The sequence below is a fragment of the Epargyreus clarus genome, unplaced genomic scaffold (assembly GCF_041222505.1).
Source record: "Epargyreus clarus isolate Ecla_fem2 unplaced genomic scaffold, WU_Ecla_fem_2.2 ptg000032l, whole genome shotgun sequence".
In the NCBI taxonomy this organism is placed as follows: Eukaryota; Metazoa; Arthropoda; class Insecta; order Lepidoptera; family Hesperiidae; genus Epargyreus; species Epargyreus clarus.
The window spans coordinates 8,741,388-8,755,565 of NW_027332237.1; the positions used below are offsets into that span (position 1 = coordinate 8,741,388).

The following is a 14,178-nucleotide window of genomic DNA, read 5'->3' on the forward strand; positions in this document are numbered from 1 at the left end:
CAAATCATAAAATATATCTACATTATTTTATAGTAAGTTTGAAAAATAGGACACATTGTGAGTTTTTTTTTGTTCATTCCTTACATAACCAGGTACAGAACCAGATTGTTGTCTGGAATTCTTGCTCTATATAGAAAATTCCAAAAATAATTCTGATGGCGTCGCGCGCAATTTATTAAACACAAATCTATTAAAACAGAATCAACCAGTCTGTAGACAGCTTTATACGTCTTACCACGCACACAAATTAGTGTGTCCATATGAGATCGGAAGCGCACCGAAATGTAGACCACGGCAAATATAACTTGATCCCTCAAAACATACCCCCATCCCTCATGTTCTGAGGCATACGGTTCAAATTAAAATGGCGTGAGTTTTCAAATTGGGAACGAATCCACTGATGCTATCTCCGGGATGTCCTATTCGTATCCAGAGCCAGTACCTTTCGGACCGTCGGAGGGGATAGACGCTTTTGTCCCGCGTTTCGGAAGTTTCCGCGTCATAAACTTCGTGACGTGTAATCGTAAGTTTGAACGCAGTTTTAATTTTCGAATGTGACGTTACTTGGCCATGATTTGGATTGTAAATGTGTTAAGCGAATGTGATTCGGTGTTTTGAGGATTTCGGATTTGAGGGTAAGATTATTTTTTGTTTAATTTTAAGGTTAATGTAATTAATGTAACTGTATTAAATACCGAACTTAATATTCGTGGGTATATCCATTTTTGAACTTACGCTTCTGTTAAATATATCAGTTATTCAGACAGTTCACATTTTTTATATTAAAAATAAATACATATTAAAAATGTATATATATTTTTTTACTGTCAGCCTGGTTTGCTTTTATCAAGTTACTTATATATTTAAAACCATCATAGATGCAATCTGAAACTTATATAAAATATGCGTTTATGTGTAAACATATAATAATAAAACATAACGAAGAGAAGATAGGTATCTTTAAAACATTTTTGTTAATCTTATATCGTAAAAAAGTAATATATTTTTAAGCATAAAACGTAAATTGTAGTGTGTCTATAAAATAAAGTATCTACCCAATAGCAAAATAAAATGTAGTGCACAGACGTAGGTCTGTACAAAGTACAAAGTAAATAGACAATTATAATAAAACAAGATTCAATTAAGATGACGACACCACTATGTTTGTATCCGTCAAGCCGTTTCAGTTATAGGGCGCGCCAAAGACTCATCATCATCAACAACCCATTACTGTCCCACTGCTGGGCACGGCTCTCCTCTCATAATGCGAAGCATTAGGCCATAGTCCACCGCGCAGGCCAAGTGCGTATTGGTAGACTTCACATACATTTGAGATTTTCTTTTTTTATAAAACTCAGGTATGTAGGTTTGCTCACGATGTTTTGCTTTACTGTTTAAGCAAGTGCTAATTAATTTCTAAAGGCCAAATACAGTGACATACAAACATTTCCCTCCGCAGACAGATAAAAATACATAAAATTCCATACTATAACATAATTAAGTAGATACTGTAATCATTTGGTAGGAAATTAACATATTTTACGAGAATCACTCCAATGCTAATTTAAATTTCTTATTCTGTTTTAGTTTATCGTATTTCTTTCCTGGTGAATTGCACTGCGATTATAATAATGTTTGTTACTTAGAGGGTGCACGGTTAAATCCCATCCCATATAGTTATCCAAACAATAATCATAAATATGTACTTGGGTCTAGGTGTTTGTTACTCTTATTTGTGTGTTCATAGCAGTCGGGACACAGGGAATCACGTATCCTTATAACTGTAGTATACGTTTTTTCCAAATAATACAGTTAAAATTACAAAATTACAAGTGTTTTATGTAATATACTATAATATGCAGAGGAAAATGCAGCTCAACTGATGGTAAGTGACTATTGCCACTCATGAACATCTTTAATCGTTCCCAGTTTAGATAAGTGTCTTACTTAAGATTAACCACGAGTGGGTTGACACCACTGAGGACTAAGTTGGAACGCCTTGGATAAGTGTGTTTCCCTTACGCTTAACACTGCTGTTATTAGGTAGAAAAGGGTGTTGCGATGGTGTCGCTGGAGTCGAACCATAAAGGTTTCCACCATTAAAGATAAGACCTTTTATACGTTGAAACGATTGCGAAATAAAACTGAACAATTTCCCGTATGTTTTAAACGGAATTTCGGCTATTCCTATTACGTTTAGCCCCCATTAAGTACACTCTACGACAAATTAACGAGAGTTATCTACTAACTTGTCCTACTCCGAGCGAAAAACTATATACGAAGCGATAATGTCAGCATTTAAAGAGGTAATCACCGTCAATATATCGAGTATGACAGACGTACAAATATGAACTTATTTCTTCAATATATTTTATGGCAGTTATTTTTATGTCTGTCCCAATACAAATATTTTGTTAGAAAAATATAAGAATATCAGATTGGGATATAACTAAATAAGTTCTAATTAGATTTAGAATCTGAAAATTTATTATCACAAGGCTATAAGTCATAACCCACTATTCTGACAAGTTATTGAAAATAGTATGAATGGAAGTGGAAATGGTAGATTTCCCAATCCACACGAAATTTTCCTTCAATGCGAAAACAGGCGATAATCAATCACTTTCTAATTTGCAGACCATTTCAAATATTACTTAATATCTAGTTTTTTTCTGTTTCGTGGTTAAAATCTATCTCATATTATAATTTCAAAATACACATTGTTAGAAATAGAATTTCATACAACTATTTTTTTAATTAAATCTAATTATTGCAATTTAACAATTTCTAGAAAGCAGATAATGTCAAATTTCGGTCTTTGGTAGGCAAAAAATTAAAAAGATTGATTAATTAATAAAGCATTTGAGAAAGATCTTGTTAACACATATCACAATATGACATCGCATTATATTTTATATTATATTATTTTTCATCACCTTATTAAAATTTTCTCGTGCGCTCGCCACTCGACATTGGTGAAACTAGGGCACAACCGGGAATACAGGATTAAAATTTTAATTGGCGTACTTAATACGAGAATCTCATTATCATTTGAAATGTAGGATTAAATCTGAAATAGTATGGGCGAGTTATACCGAAATATTAACGGGGTGCTTTGTTCATTTATATTTGTATGATAATTATCTTTAATATTGTGAATTAAGTAAATATATTAAGTGGCATTAATATATTACTTGACTACTGCTGAGCATTCTTTTCAGGTTTAGGGGACCTTTTAGAATGTAAAATATTATTTTATAATATAGGAGTAGTTGACGAGAATGCAGTCCACCTGATGGTACGTGGCTACTGCCGCCGATGGACATCTGTAATCAACCGTAAATAGAATAAGATTCCTACCTGATGTAGGCCACAGACGCGCCTCTACTCTTGAGGACTATGATAAAACGCTTCGGAAAAGTATGACTTTTAGAATATTTGTACCAACTTTCAAAAAGGGGACATTTTATATTCGACTACATGTATTATTTTTTCAGAGCTCCCAGGCATATAGCATGACGTACAAAGCGTTCCTTGGCCGTTACATCAAGTTACTAATTTTTAATAAGCACACAACTTTTAAAAATTAGCGGAGTGTGCCAGAAATTCAACCCGGGCCCCGATATTGAGTGGCTCAAACTGTTACGTAATAAGTGCTATTTTATAGCTATTTTATAATACTATATATGTTACATTTTAGGTCAACGTGATTTTGAAATTGATCACATTCCTAAATTTCCTCTAATCTAAGTTGAAACGATTTATATTAGTTAGTATTTTCCATCAGTATCAAACTTAGGACTAAATTAGAACGTCTCTTACCACTAACACACCAAACCCATCAAACAGTAACTACCGCTGTTATAAGACAGACATAGGTGTAGTGGTGCCACCGCTCTCGATCCATCGTTCATCAATAATAAACCTAAAACTTATCCAAACGTCAAGCAGTCACAATCAATATTTCAATCAAACTTAATCAATCAGGAATTTCGCAAAGGAATTCCGTGAAAGGAATTACCGATTGAAACTTTGACACGTTTGATTTTATGTTATAGAAGAATTAGATTTTTTTGATTCATTTTAAATAAGTATTTTATGATAATTAAATTCTTCGTGGTACTACTCTGAAGGTTATTTTTATAATATAGGAGTAGCAGACGAGCATGCAGTCCACCTGATGGCTACTGCCGCCCATGGTTATATGTAATCAACCCCAGATAGGATTAGATATTCCTACCTGAGGTCGGCCATAGATACGCCAGTAGCGCTAAGGACTAAGCTGGAACGCCTCGGAAAAGTCTATCTACCTTACCACACCCTTCAAAACGGAACATATCAGCGCCTAACGCTGCTGTTATTAGGTAGAAATAGGTGTGGCGGTGGTGCCGCCGAAGTCGAACCACAAAGAGTTCTAAACTATATATATATACTAAATATAACTATATAACTATAAACTATATATATATTTCTGCTTAATAACTACAGTGTTAAGCGCTACTGTGTTCTGGTTTGAAGAATGTAGTAAGGAAGATCCGAAACCACCATCTTAGTCTTCAGGGGAAGTAGCGCATCTGACATGTTACCAGATGAACCCTTAGGATAAAGTGGCAATTTTTAGTTCATCTTCCTCATTTGGTGCCGTATTCAAATCAGTTTACTGTCACGTTACGTAGCCTACAATCAGTGGTCGATTTAGATGGTTCCAACGATATCATTTGTTAAATTATGATAAGAAGTTTAGAAGATAAGGAACACAGGAACATACATCTTCGTCGTCAACCCATCACTGCACCACTGCCGGAACTCCTCTCAGAGTGAGAGGGGTTAAGACCATAATCACAAAGAAAAAACTAATTATTTTGTGCCATAATCCACCGTGTTAGTCAATTACGAGTAGGTAAACTTCACGCATCTATTTTGAAAAAATCTAATGAGTAGGTTTTCTCACGATGATTTCCTGTACCGTTATAATATTTTCTACTTACATACACTACATTCATACAAACATACGTAAACACATACACACTGTTCGAAATCATAAGCCTCCTTTTGTTTCCGACTAAACCAAACAAATTATGGCATTTTATTTTTAAGCCGTTTTTTGACGTAATAATAATTTCGGAGTGTCAGTTTTTCCATTGAAGTATGATTTTCCTTCAACAAAAATACCCTTTAAAATATTTTCCCGCAGCCCCATGTCGATTCATTGAAAACATAAATGAAACCACATTTTCCGGAGGGTTTAAAAATCCATGCTATATTCGTATTGAATTGAAACATTTTCCGCTTTTCCTGTGTATTTCGTTGGCAAGTTTACAACAATACTATGTTTTTCCTGCTGCTTTGTTATAGAGTTGGGTAGCCTATAATAGTTAGGGTTACGAGATTGGCAGATTATGTAAGAAACAATCAAGATGCTTTTGTCCGCGATTTCGAAATTATTCATGTTTTTTGAACCCTTATAAAATTCATATCGAATAGGATATATGTATATATACTGTGAGTTTGACTTAAGCTATATATTAGGCAGTCTAACGTGCCTACATAAAAAAAAACATAACTTTCGAGTTAAGACGTTTATGACAAGAATATACAATACATGTGCTGGGAATTTGAATAAATTCCTAACAAAATTCCCAATATGCAATGCAATTACAGCGTATAAACCACATTCAAACTGAGTTTGTATTCGTGTTGTATTGAACTGAAACTCCTCGTTTCCACTATTTGTTGCATATTTCCACACACTGTGGGCAAGTTTAAATTATAATAAAGTTTAAAAAACGTAGAAAAAGCATATTTTTTGCTTACTAGACAAGACTTCTTTTAGAAATCAGTACTTAATGAAGGCAAAAGATTTTCGATGCATGGGGGTGAATTGTGGACGTGTGTCCAGAATTCACCCCCATTTTCACCCCCAATTTTAGTCCTCAGAAACAATAAAGAATCTATGAATGGCTCCAAGTAAAATCTCTTATGGAATTGGCTTGCAAATGACCATAGGTGGCAGTGTCATAAGAAGAATTGCACTAAAATCCCAAACTTTCAGGTTAACACGTCTACGGCAAGAATTTCCATGTGCTGGGAATTTGAAGAAAAACCTAACAAAATTCCCAATATGTACAATGTTACCGCATTGAAAATTCCGATCCATTACAGCGTGTAAACCACATTCGAACTCAGTATGTATTTGTATTGAACTGAAACTCGTAGTTCCCACTATTTGTTGCATATTTCCGTTTACTGTAGGCAACTATAAATTGTAAAAAGTTTTGAAAAATGTAGTTATAGTACGCATTTTGCAAAATCTTCTTTAAAGAATTTCAGTGTTATTTTTTACTAATTACTAATAAACCAAGTATTTCGTTATTTAATAAAAAATACTTGGTTATTCATAAACCAAATACTTGGTTAAAAGAGTACTGAAATCCAAAATGTCTAACTTACAACGTCTACGACGAGAATTTTTATTCCCCGGGAATTTAAATAAATTCCTAACAATATTCCCAATATGCATTGAAAATTCCGATCCATTACAGCGTATAAACCACATTCGAACTCAGTTTTTATTTGTGTTGTATTGAACTGAAACTCCTCGTTTCCACTATTTGTTGCATATTTCCGCACACTGTAGGCAAGTTTAATTCGTAACGAAGTTTGAAAAACGTAGACATAGTTTTTATTTGCTTACCAACTCTTTATTGAGGAATTTTTAATCGAGTCTAGCGAATTGAGGATTTCAAAATCTGATAGAACGAGTATGATTGGATTTTCGATGACCCTTCCGTTGGTCCGAAGGGTGTGGTTAGGGTGACATACCTAAAGTAACTCATTTGTGACCAAACTCAGATAAGAATCTGATCTTATCGGGGCTTGATTACAGATATCTATGAACGGCAATGACCACCTGATGGACTGCATGTTAATTTGCTACTTCAATATTGTTAAACAAACTGTTTTAGAGGGATGCCGGCTCACAATTACGAGGTGACTCTTGTAGTCCTCAAAAATGGTATCACATCTGTGGCAGGAGGTAGAAACCTCATGCATCATCAGGTGAATGTGGATGTGGCATACCTTCTTCATATGGAATTGGTTGCAGATGTCGTAGTTTGGGTGGGGGAAATCGCTTACTATCAACTGGACGGCACACTCGTTTAGTAGCAAAAGCACTGAAGGCTGATAAGCAAAACATCTCCAAATACAATACAACATATATATAAAACATACATAGATACTAAAGGACAAATACCCAGAAAACAACAACGACATCCAAACACGTAAAACAAAGCCGGAACTCACGAATTTTAAATCAGTCCTGACCAACAAGCAAACAGTGCTTCAATTCATTTGGAGCTATACGGTCTCTGAGCCAATACGCTTGAATCCAATCCGGAATAATTTATACAGAGCTCAGACTAAGCCGCTGGGAGATAAGCCAAAGTAGTTACGCTACCTGCCTCTGTCACAGAGTATTTTACGGTAACTTAGTTCTGTCTTTATTTATTCAATTCTGAGGTACCCGGTAAAAGGTAATCGTGACATTTTTATGAAAATAAAGCAAATAATCTATCTGTGGGTAAGATCATTGTCGCTCATGGATTTTGAAGTCCTTTATCGAATGACCACAGGTACGTTTCCACGACCACAGAATCACAGATACGTTTCTACCAGTAGCTTATTATCTAAGGGTATGGTTTCAAAGGAACTAAAACATTGAACATACATAACATTAGGAACTAGAACTAGAGCATCAGATCGAAATCTTATGTTGACGAAATTCTTATGTTCGTGTATTAGCTCTCTTAGTTCATTGTTTCTTGAAATCGAATGTAGAAGTTCTGAATTTTACCATAATTATTCACAATCCCCATTTATATTTGTGACATACACTGCACACACTTCAAAGTATCGTAACACCTCAGTTATTTCTTTCATCAACTCAACATTACGAACTCCAAAGAAAACGCCTGAAACGAAGGCGAAAACAGATCTGAAGAGAAATCTGTAATGTTCATTGCTGTTTCATTCTGATCTTTTTTCGCTTTGCTTGCTTGTTCTACTGTGAGCGATAAAATATAAACGATATTCATTTTAACAGAATTCTTGAGTAATTCTTTTAACCTGTTCTGTCTCCGTGAGCATAATAATAATTTAAAGAATTGGTTTGTTTTGAGTATTTTTAAAATTTTAAAACTATGTAAAAAAACCTTTCCGAGTATTCTTGTAGGTAAAGTTCTATTAAGAGGTAATAGTGAGGATAATATTTTTCGAGCGCATTTATGTATGTCACATTCTTTGGCACACCCCTTAGCCCAAACGGCTTGACGCATTTTAACGTTTTAAGTGTGGACAGATACGTCTTATTGGGCGAATTAGGGTGACATCTGGAGGCTCGGCAGTGCCTCCGCAAGTCGAACAAAAAAAAAACATAGGCACGGCTGTAGGATAAGTGTATAATCAAATCAAAATCAAATTATTATTTTTTATTCAAAATACGTTCTTTACAGAGCACTTTTTAAATGTCAATATACACCGCTTCACAAGATGTTTAATTATGGAGAAGGAGCTGCCGTATATTTTTAAACAGTCTGCTTTTTATTGTTATAACTTTTGCTAGTGTTTAATTGTTTGTTCTATACGTCTATATAGATATTATATCTCAGTGTTAGAAAAGATGCGTCTTGTGTGGGTGTGAGGGTGTTACGTAATGGAAAACGTCGTCAAACCCTGCATATTTACAACTTTTGAAAACTTACCAAATACTTTACCTGCTTTCAACAAAAACTTCTTTTTTTGGGTTCTATGATATCATCACAATGTTTTCGTTCACACAAAATGAGTACTTCTATCCTTCTCTTGCGTCAATATGTAAGAGAGAGATGCATATAGCTCTCCTGTTGCCGTGCGTATTCTCGATTCACTCATTTATCTCCGTAATAGCAGTTGTCAAGATCATCTCTCAGCGATGTTCAGCTTGATGGAAACTTGAACGTGCGGTAGTAAATATGGACCATGTAATATATCGTCATGGATATGCATTTACTGAAGATATATTGGTAACTGACCACCATACATATGCTTGTAGTACTCCAGATTCTGATGATAAATGGTCATTGCAGATGCTGATCAAACAAAAGTATCAAACCACTTTCCAGCCCAATTAGCATCATTGTTCATCTGAGACTAAGCTGGAACGTCTGAGTTGGCCAACATTATTTTTTTATATTATGGGCCTAATATGTTGGTTATTACGAAGACTAAGCTGAAACATCTAAGTTCATGGATTCATGGAGACAATGCGCAAAAGATATTTTTTATGAACATTTTTTTTTTACAATGGACTAACATGGGATTCGTTTACGATTTTCACTCAAACAATAATTTATATAATCCTGTACACCTTTCAAATTATACGCAATAAACTATGGAAAGTGGAACTATCTTCTCACCACGATAAGTATTTACAAAAAAAGCTCTCCAAACACGGTTCCAAAAGACATCCTTCTGTCAATTTGTCATCTACTCTGAGACTGCAAATTACCTTAAAGGACAGTTCTTCCCATAGAGAGACCCGTCTGTCTTACGCTACATTTGGATATATTCAAAAGCAATTCGCTCTTTTTGAATTCCCTTCCTGCTAACACGATAGCAGTAAAGCAACTACCTTAAGCTGGAGAAACGTAATCAGCACGATTCTGAAACGAATCCCATCTGAAAATCCGACATCCAAAGTCCATAAGACGAACATCTGGATTCATCAGGCCTTAATTAGTAGGATAACGGCACACGTCCCACCGTCACCCGTCGGTTTTAGATTAAAGGCTGTAAAATCTCCAATTCAAATCGTAGGACGGAATTCAAATGAACAGATCTCCCCTACTACGGACGCTTTCGACTCGATTCGAATTGAATGTAATGCAAATTTCCTTTGTAATGGATGAATGGTAGGTTTCATTGTTTTTAAATGCAGAATTGGGGAGGCAAGTAGGTAGCTGGTTTAATACTACTTTGCTAATTAAAAAACAGGTTGTTTGAAATTTGCTCTTTACTGAAACTTGAAATCTTAGGTTTAAAGATCTTTATTTCTCACAGAAGACAATTGAATTGACAATCTTCGAAATTGAATTCTTGTAATCGGTCTTCACAGGTGACGTTAAACGATCTTACGTCCCAGAGGATTTCTGGGTTCGATTGCCAATCTACTTTCTTATCTCCCGATTCTTAATTAATTACCTCTTGATCTCGACTTCGAAGTATATAGCTAACGTATCACTAGCAAAAGAGGCCAATGCACGTTTTGTCAACATTTTGAAAATAAGAAAATTGAACCTGCACTTTCGATACTTGAAGACTAAAATAAATTTTACAAAACAGATCCACTTTTAGCATTTCCAAATCTTGACCGAGATCCGCTTTGCCCAGTGGACCATTGACCAACATAGCTTTGCCGAACCTTCAGATACATCCTACTTGATATTAAATTTGGATTCGTTTGGAAGCACGCCAGTAGTAATTTCACACACACATTTGAAATTTAAATGCAATCCCGCAAATCTCGTTTTAAAAAGGAAAGATAAAAAGTTAATGCACTGTTTTTATGTAAGATAGGATTTAAGGGTAAAAATGTTTATGAAACTCGTAGTATATATTTTTGTTCTCAATGGTAAGCATAAATTAAGGTAATCAATACGATCTATGTAATGAGTTACTAGGAAGCTCTTTGACATTCGGGACCAATCTTAGACAGGATAAGAATTTTCCTAATGCTGATCTCAGATCGTGTGCACGATAACCTGAATCTTAAATGTAAGTGTAAGTGCCTTATTTTAGTTACAAGAATTATTTATTAAGCAGAATAAAATGTAACAATGATACTACCTTATTCGAATAGCAAATACTTAGACTTTTTTCAAATAAGGTAAAAGAAAAAAGGACGCAGAATAAGATATATCGATGGTAACAACGCATTTAAACCTTTAGAAGTTTTCGCTCATCGAGAAAGGAACTAGTTCATGATTATCATCTTTCACTTTCTTTTGTTTAGAATTCTATTTATGATCTTTTACTTAATTTTCCTATCCAATGGTAACGCCAAAGTTCAAAATATCGATTCAAAAATATTCAATATCCATTTTCAAGAAAAAAACAAGTTCAGAATAATCACTTTTCATTTCTTTGTTTTATTGATGTGAAACATCTATAGCCGCACGTAAAACCGATCTCTGGTGTGGCGACGCATACGATGGTATTTATATTATTTTATCATTATGACATATTTAGTTCCTATCACAATATGTTCTTTTCTGCATATTACTTTTACAAAATAATGTCGATGTTTCACATCTGCCAGGCGTCCCGTGACGGCTCACATTTTTTTTAAAGATGTTAGAACCTTTTGTGATTCGACCTCGGAGACATCACCACACTATTTCTGCTTTATTCTGCCTAGCGTTGTTGTATTCGAGTTTGAAGGGTTAGGGACATGAACTTCAACTCCCAACTTAGTCCTCAGGGATAGCAACGAGTAGGAATCTAATCTTATCTAGGTTTGTTTATAGAAATCCATGGGTGCCAGTAGCCACTTTAAATTGAGCTGCATACTCGAGTGCTACAAAAAAAATAACTCCACTTCTTATCTTTCCTTAAATCCCCTTTCCAGTGGTAACGCCAAGTCCAGAATACGGAGCGTGGAATTTTAAATGAAACCGCGCAGATCCCGCCTTGGCGCGAGATTTATTTCGGTTTTTGCATTTCCCGGTCGTTTGTACGTACAGACAATGCGACGATTGACTGAATGGATGTTTGAATAAGGAACGGAATGTCTTTACGAAGTAGATAGTAGTTTCTTAGTAATTTACCACAAAGATTGGAGCTTTCTATCTGTATGAAGTACTTTAAGCATGCCTGAAGACATACACTAAGGAGTAATATGGAGTGCTTTGTGTGTTACTTATACCCTCAAAATACAGCTAAGTCTGGTTTGGCTTGATAGGTGTAAAGCAAAGACACTTGTGCGAAGTATTATAACTAAGAGCTTAGTCCTAAGGGTAGGAACGCATCAGAGGCCTTTACTAAGACTTCAGTCTAATTTATAATTGATAGCAAAAGTCCACAGGTGAAAGTTACCTAATTGTTAATGTCTGCATGCTAGTTTCAACTTCACTTACAAAAATAGACCTGTTCGAGTTGTGTGAGACTTTAATGTTGAACCTAATTTAAGGCCGGAAATATATTATGCAGTAGGACTGTATTAATTTAGTAAAATAACAAACAATGTTAAACCACCACAGTGGAAATATATAAAGAATAATTATTTACTACTAAACTAACTAAAAGTAAAATCTGACACTCATGCTCCATTAAAGGTATAACTAAGAAAGCCCTTTCTAAGTATTAGTACCTTAACAAGTGTAACTAAAAGCCCATAAAGTCTTATTACCATGTAAACTAAATGATTGCGGTATTGGTACTGCCGAAGTGGATCCTAATACGTGGAAACAACCTTGATTTGACATCTACAGCCTTAACTCTTCATTTCCATAAAAAACCCTTGTCAACTTCCCCTTCTATAAAAGGAAATGTCAAGATCCCGCTCTTGACGCGATATTTATTTTGGTTTTTGCATTTTTCGCTCGTTTGTGGCTGCGCTAGACAAAGCTATGATGATTGGCTGTGGAAGACTTTGGTCCTTATTGACGTATACCAAGAGTTTGAGCCTTATTCTTTAAGTAATATTGAGAATAATAACATTGAGAAGTATTTATTAAATGTCTGATACAATATGTCCTAGTTAGATGTCATCATAGTTTTTAAGCGACTTCAAAAAAGGAGGAGGTTTCTCAATTCGACCGTATATATGTATGTTGTTTTCTATGTTTGTTCGGGGATTACTTCACCGTTTATGAACCGATTTTGATGATTTTTGGCGCTCACATTGGCCACGCTGCTTACTCCGTTATCCAACAAAATAAATTGAGCGCCGACTTCAGAACTATGTACTAAACCAACATTTATTTCATTTATTTTTTACTTTGTAGTGACATAGAAGTCGGTTGTATTTTTTTGTTAATTCTTTTTCTCGTGTCGTTAAAAAACGAAAATACAGAAAAGGCAGAAAGAAAAGATATTCTTAGAAACTCCGCAACTCTTGTTAGTAGGTTACCATCAGATTCGAAGGTAGCGCTCCACCTTATTAAATCAGAAATTGTTCTAATTTGCTTGGCGTGGTATGACATAGAAACAATTTCAGATTAAGCTAGGGTTCGGTCTGGGTCATTACTATTTTACTAGGCAAATCTTTGTCGGCTTGAGAACCTTGTTAGCTTTTTGGCAGATTAAATAGAGTATATGTCATCTCGTTGAAGAAAGTGGGTCATTCTCACAAGTAAGTGGCTAAAAGCTATAAGTGTAGAACTATAAGTGTAGGAAGTTTGTGGTTCATACATCATCATACATAGAAACAAGGCTTAACAACTTAGTGCAAAGAGGAGCAATACATGTGTGGAAGACCTCTAGGAAGCCTTCAATAGCTTCTGTTACTTCAACTAAAACAATGATTTTTATCAGTATATTGGAGATATATGTTTTACTACAGGAGTAACAGACGACCGTGCAGTCCAGCTGATGGTAAGTGGCTACTGCCACCCGTGGACATTTGTAATCAAACCCAGATCGGATTAGATATTCCTACCTGAGGTCAGCCACCTATGCGCCGCTACCCCTGAGGACTAAGCTAGACGTCTCGAAAAAGTATGTCTCCCTTACAACACCCTTCAAACTAGAACACAGCTGCGCTTAACACTGCTGTTATTAGGCAGAAATAGTTATGTGGCAGTGGTGCCGTCGGAGTCGAACCACAAAGGGTTCTACCACCTTCGTAATTGTACCCACTTATTTGTGATATAGACACAAACTTCATTGATAATGTAGTTTACGAGGTCATAGATATTCTATTTAATCTACCAAAAAGCTAACAAAGTTCTCAGGCCTACAAGGATTTGCCTAATAAAATAGTAATGACCCAGACCGAACCGTAGCATAATCTGAACCACTCATGAACATTTATGACCACTCCTTAAGATCCCACCGTACTCAATGTTGCATAACATTACATACGGGTAAGGTAACATCGCGTCACAAGTCTACTAGCGCTTAGTGACTATAGACCCGAGA

General features: G+C 35.3%; 1 protein-coding gene across 1 annotated transcript in view; it reads left to right on the plus strand.

The window, feature by feature from the left end:
• The first annotated feature begins 454 nt into the window (after positions 1-454).
• Positions 455-14,178, plus strand: part of LOC140755199 (cell adhesion molecule Dscam2) — a 208,590-nt gene continuing 194,866 nt past the window's right edge. Inside the window, exon 1 of the mRNA XM_073090415.1 lies at positions 455-635. The gene's annotated coding sequence lies outside the window, so the exon portion shown is untranslated. The remainder of the gene's footprint in view (positions 636-14,178) is intronic.